Source organism: Gossypium arboreum, chromosome 2 (assembly GCF_025698485.1).
Source record: "Gossypium arboreum isolate Shixiya-1 chromosome 2, ASM2569848v2, whole genome shotgun sequence".
Lineage (NCBI taxonomy): Eukaryota > Viridiplantae > Streptophyta > Magnoliopsida > Malvales > Malvaceae > Gossypium > Gossypium arboreum.
In genome coordinates this window covers 65,358,694-65,364,439 of record NC_069071.1, presented here as the reverse complement: position 1 = coordinate 65,364,439, position 5,746 = coordinate 65,358,694, and the positions used below count along the sequence as shown (strand labels likewise).

At 35.5% G+C, this 5,746-nt stretch overlaps 2 long non-coding RNA genes across 2 annotated transcripts; both read left to right on the top strand.

The window, feature by feature from the left end:
* Positions 1-528: 528 nt before the first annotated feature.
* LOC128288398 (uncharacterized) lies at positions 529-1,624 on the top strand. The gene is made up of 2 exons (XR_008278741.1): positions 529-700; positions 1,405-1,624. It is a non-coding gene; the product is annotated as an uncharacterized LOC128288398 (long non-coding RNA).
* A 2,718-nt stretch (positions 1,625-4,342) lies between these two features.
* On the top strand, positions 4,343-5,527 carry LOC128288406 (uncharacterized). The gene is made up of 2 exons (XR_008278742.1): positions 4,343-4,446; positions 5,246-5,527. It is a non-coding gene; the product is annotated as an uncharacterized LOC128288406 (long non-coding RNA).
* Positions 5,528-5,746: the final 219 nt, after the last annotated feature.

The window sequence follows — 5,746 nt, the reverse complement described above, 5'->3', positions numbered from 1 at the left end:
ATATGCATGAAAATCCCTAAAATAGATAAATTACTGAATTACCTTTAAAAGTGAAAAATTTACAGTTTTACCCCTAGTAGATAAATTACCGAAATACCCCTAGGGTTAAATTGACCTAAATGCATGTTTGACTGTTGTTATTTACTGCATGCCATGTTGTTATTATCTAATGCATGGGATTGGGATATTGACGGAGGAAGTACTGAAAGTGGCTTGTCCACGTCTCTTGGAGGCTTTGCTTCAATTTACTATTAAGCTGAGCAAAAGGTCAAGAATGTGGAGTGTTAAATTTGGGTGGGTTGAGCTATTCCCCACATGGAGTGTAGGTTGGTACGGGTAGAGTGTAGTCTCCCCAAATGGGCTTGCATATGTTATTGATGTTGCATGTATTTTGAAATGGGCCTATGGGCCATCTTGTTATCTGAATAAGGGCTAAGGCCCGGTTTATTATAATCTGAAAAGGGCTCGGTCCATTACCACTTACTGAATAGGCTTAGGCCCAATAGGCTTGAGTGACTTGGGCTTTGAATGGGTTTTCCTTACACACTGAGTTTCCCCAAACTCACCCGTTTTATTTTCATCCACTCAAGAAATCCCCAACCATAGTGGGCTTGGAGCTGTGAGGGAATTCGGAGTGGCCACCCGTTCTGAAAGTTTGGTTTTCTTCTGGTGAACTGGACATCCTATTATTTACGTTGAGGTTTGGGTTTTTAAATGTAATAAGGCCGCTTAATTATTTTTTATGATTTTAATATGTATTACTAAGATAGGTATTACTTATTTTAACTGTTGAAATTAGATAGCTTTAGGGCGCGTTTTCAAAAAAAAAAAAACAGCAATTGATTTCAAAATAACACGACAATAAGCAAAGCTTCCGCAATGAAAGTATTTTCCAAAATTAATCACTTTTCCTAAAAATGACTTAATCAAATCGGTTTCCTAGAAATATACATGACGTTAAGGTGTGGCAATGGCAGTGTGCATGTCTAGGATTGGATACGAAGGGAGCTTGGTACTTAAGTAGTCCGATAGACTCACCTCCTCTTTTTCGGTTTCCTACTTGGTGCACAGCTTTCATTTACTTTAACCTATAATGAAATTATCTTTTAAAACACTAAGTAGGTTTTTCTGAATCAATAATATAAAATGTTTTGAACGCTTCGATGTGGCATGTCGGATCCGGCCATAACGTCTGGGACGGGTTTTGGGTGCTACAGTATATGATGTTAACAAATGAAAAACCAAATTGAATTGTAAATATTGAGAAATGGAAGTTATATATGAATTAGTCTGGTAAATTTTAAAGTTAAATGATTTAATTTACTTGGTTATTATATTATAATTTGAATTATAGTAATACCACTGAGTTTAAAATACTAACCATACGGTTGTTTCCGTGCGCAGGTTAATAGGTATTCAGAGTGTCGGTTCAACATCCAGGTGATCTTGACTCCGCGCAAAACTCGGTGATGTATTCTTCTTTTGGAAAAAGTGGCATGTATATAAGTGTTAATTTGGTCACCTTAAAATGCTATACAATTTTTATTGTAAAAAATGGTATTTGGTATTTTGGTGTTTAAACTAATGAAATGGTATGAAAATTTACATGATATGCATGGTATAATTGGTGTTAGATTTAGAATGGATGAATGAAATTCTAATTTAATTTTTAATGATAACATAAATGTTCATAGAGTAAATTATCAAATTATTGTTATAGGTATGATTTTAATACGATTAAACATGAAATTGCGTTGGTTCTAATACTGGAATTGGTTTGGTTGTGATTTGAAATTGCAGGGAAGGTTAGATATTTATAAAAGGGTTACATTAAGTTTTTTTTTTTAAAAGAGTCAATTAGCAAAAGTTTTATATGAATTTATGATTATATTATAATATGTTCGATAATTATTTGAATATTAATCGTAAATTGTACGATTGTCTGATAATGCCTTGTAACCTTGTTTTGGCGACGATTTAAGGTTAGGGGGTGTTACAAAGTTCGTGTAACCTAATTGGATGTTTATGGCTGTTGAGTTTAATGGTTGTGTTGAATTGAATGTTTAATGCATAAATAATGAATTGTATGAAAATGCCCATAATTCTAAAATTGATTGAAAATGGGTTAGAATCCGTTTGAATATGGAATTCCAATGGATAGGTCACTTCCCACAAGAAATGGGATCCTGCATGTGTTGTAGAAATGATCTAGCCCGGATGGGTAATCCCTTTGATCTCATTATGGAAAGGATTTAGCTCAGACGGGTAATCCTGAAACGAGCCTAACGAACATACGTTTCAATTAGGATTTAGCCTGGACTGGTAATCCAAATTAGACTCTGTAGGGAATTCTTTGTCATATAAAAGATTTAGCCTGGACCGGTAATCTGATAAAGCCCTTAGAGTACATGGTACAGCTAGAAATTTAGCCTGGACTAGTAATTCTATTGTAAGATATGTGGCTCGAGAGTGTAACAGATAGGATACTACTGGATATAAATTGACGGTTAATAAAAGAGTACACCTAGAGCGTACTAAGTGATGAAATATTGATCGCATGATTCGTAACAAGTAATAAATATTTATAATGAAGATCAAACCTAGACTAACTATTATCATGATGAAAAGGCAAGCGCACCTATCGAACAATAGTATAGTAATGGCAAGACCGGGATATCGTACCCAAGGAACCAAAAGTACTAGTAATAACTATCTTTTTATTATCTAACCTAGAAATAAAGAGGAGTTGTTTATTAAACTAATTGACTAAACTAATTAACTAATTAAACTAAAGTAAAGAGAAAAGTCGGAAAAAGACTTGAAGAAAATTAATTTGATAAAGACGATACCCAATGTGACAGCCCTATAGTGACCCTAGTCGGAAAGCGGTTTCGGGACCGCTAAACCGAGTCACCAAATTATTTGAATGTGATATTTATGGTCTAAAATATGTGAATATGAATGTGCGAAAATTTTAAGCTTCGATTTAGTAAATTGCATGTGAATTTAGTCAAAAGGACTTGTGTGACACTTTTGAAATGTGATAGGCTAATCTACAAGGATCTAATAGTGCATGTAATCAAAAGGGAGGACTTGCATGTCAATTTCCCCCCTAATATGTAGTGGCCGACCATGAGCATGGGTGGACAAAGTGTTATGGCTAAAAAAACATGTCATAGACATGTTGGCTTAATGCATTATGTAAGGAAAAAATAAAATAATGAGCATGCTAATTAAATAATGAAAGGGAGGAGTGGTGAAAGAAAAAAAAATGGTCTCATCCATGCCCCCATTGCCGTGAGTGGAGGGAAAGAAAAACAAAAAAAAAAAAGAGTGTTCATCCTTTGGTTCATCCTTGGCCGAATAGAGGAAAGAAAGGAAGGGGAGGAGCTTGAGAAAATCGGCTATGGTGATTTGCTAGACTAAGGTATGTTTGATGTTGTCCATGAGATGCATGCATATTTTAGTTGTTAGCTTGAGTTCTACCTAGCCCATGGTCTAAATCTTGCTATGTGATGAAGATGATACTCGGCCTTGGGTGTTGTTTTCTTGGTTGGTGTTTGATGCTATGGTGGTTCACTAGATTAAGGGATGTGTTATGTTGCTTGAGGTGTTAGATAAATTTGAACTCATCACCAAGCTTTTTAAGCAACCCAAGTTAAAAGTTTTGATATTGAGGTATCTTGAGCATTCGGCCATGGTAGGAAATAGAAGAGAAATAAGGTTGTTGTTAGATGAAGTAGAGTCTAACAAATGAGCTCGTATGTGCATTAGTTGCTAGGTGGAGAAGAATCGGCTAGCAAGTTGTGTGCTAAGGCCAAATATAATTTTGTATATTATGGGCAATGCATGTGTTGAATTAATGGAAAGGGAGAGGATGCTTTAATAGTGTATATATATGTATTAGCCAAGTTTTGAACTTGAAAAAAACGGTGTTTAGTCAATACAAGTGACCATACTTGTAGAATGTATTAAGTGTTGCAATCGGCCTTAGCGTAGATGTGTATGTTCGCCACATGAATGAGTACATGAGTTGATGTGTATGTTCGCCATAGGTAGCCTATTGATGGCTTTAGCTTGACTTAGAAAATTCGGCTAAGGGAAATATTAGCTAGTATGTTGAATTCGATTCGTGATTTCGTATATATGTGACTCTAATGTCTAATGTATATATGGGCTAAGTACCTTGAGCTTCTCTTTGATGTTCAAATGAATGGTATTAAATTGCTTGATGTGATTAAAATGCGTATGATCATTGTGTATTTGAGCTAAAAGGTGGCCATATGACCTATCAAACTCCTTGTCATATTCGCCATAAGCTAGCAAAATGAGACTTTAATAAGTTAAATTTGTTTGAATTAGCTCAAGAGCTTAGAGGACCACAGTTGGATAAGGGAAAGGAAAAAGTGATCGAATAGCCGTTGAAGCCGTTCGACAACATCCGAGGTAAGTTCTTGAGTAATAGAACTTAGATTATGCTTTGATTAGATCATGTTTTAAGCAAATTAAAATCATGCTCTTTGTGTGTGGCTATTGAGCCAAAATTGCAAGTGTGATAAGTGTCTTGTGTTTGAGTTTTGCTAATGAAAATGAAATACGATTGTGTCATGATTTATTGTTAAATGTGCATGGTTATTCGAATGATGTCCGGGCTAAGTCCCAAAGGCTTTGTGCTAAGTGACCATATTCGGACTAAGATCCGAAGGCATTTGTGCGAGTTACTAATTTCGGGCTAAGCCCGAAGGCATTGGTGCGAGTTACTAAATCCGGGTTAAGTCCCGAAGGCATTTGTGCGAGTTACTAAATCCGGGTTAAATCCCGAAGGCATTTGTGCGAGTTGCTATAACCGGGCTATGTCCCGAAGGCATTTGAACGAGTAGTTATATCCGGTTAAATTTCGAAGGTACGTGATTCGGGAATGAACGATCTTGCTGTAAAAATTTCAGTTAATACGCTTGTAACATCCCAACATTGAGGTATGTTTCGTATGTGCTTGAATTAGTTGAGCCCTTACAAATAAGTATTCGCTCAGTTGATAAATGAGCTACCGGCCTTGGCTAAGTTGATCTTTGTGTATGAATATAAGGGTTGGTAATGTGAAGTAAGTATGATATTGAGAATTTGTGCATATGAAATTATCTGTTTAGCTACATGAATGCTATACTTTGGTTGTGTCTAAATTCTTTGCTCAAAACTTACTAAGCATTAAATGCTTAATCCGTTTCTTTGATTCTCTGTTTTATAGATTTTGGTTCTTCAGCTATCGGATTCGGGATTTTGAAGTCGAAGTCGCCCACACTATCAAAGCTCCTTTCGGTATATTTTTGGTTGGACTTTGAAATGGCATGTATAGGACTACCCTTTTGTTATAGGTCATGTACCTTTCGGTTTTGTGTAAATTTGGATAGCCATGCGAAAATGGCTTAAGTATACTTTGGGCATGGTATTATAATCATTGTATGTTGTTCATTAAGAGGTATGGAAATGTTTGGAAACGATTAGCCATTGGGATGGTTAATCATGATCATATTTTGTGCTATTTATGTTAAAGGGCTAGTTGAATCATGGAAACTATAAAATAGGTAAAGCCTACCTTAAAGACAGATGCTGACAGCTGCAGTGACGTGGATGTAAAAAATCACTAAAAATAGTAAGAATGGAATTAAATAGTGAATAAATTATGTAAATGAACCTTGACGAGCCTATTTTCATAGGAAAGTAACAAAACGATCATATGAATAGCATG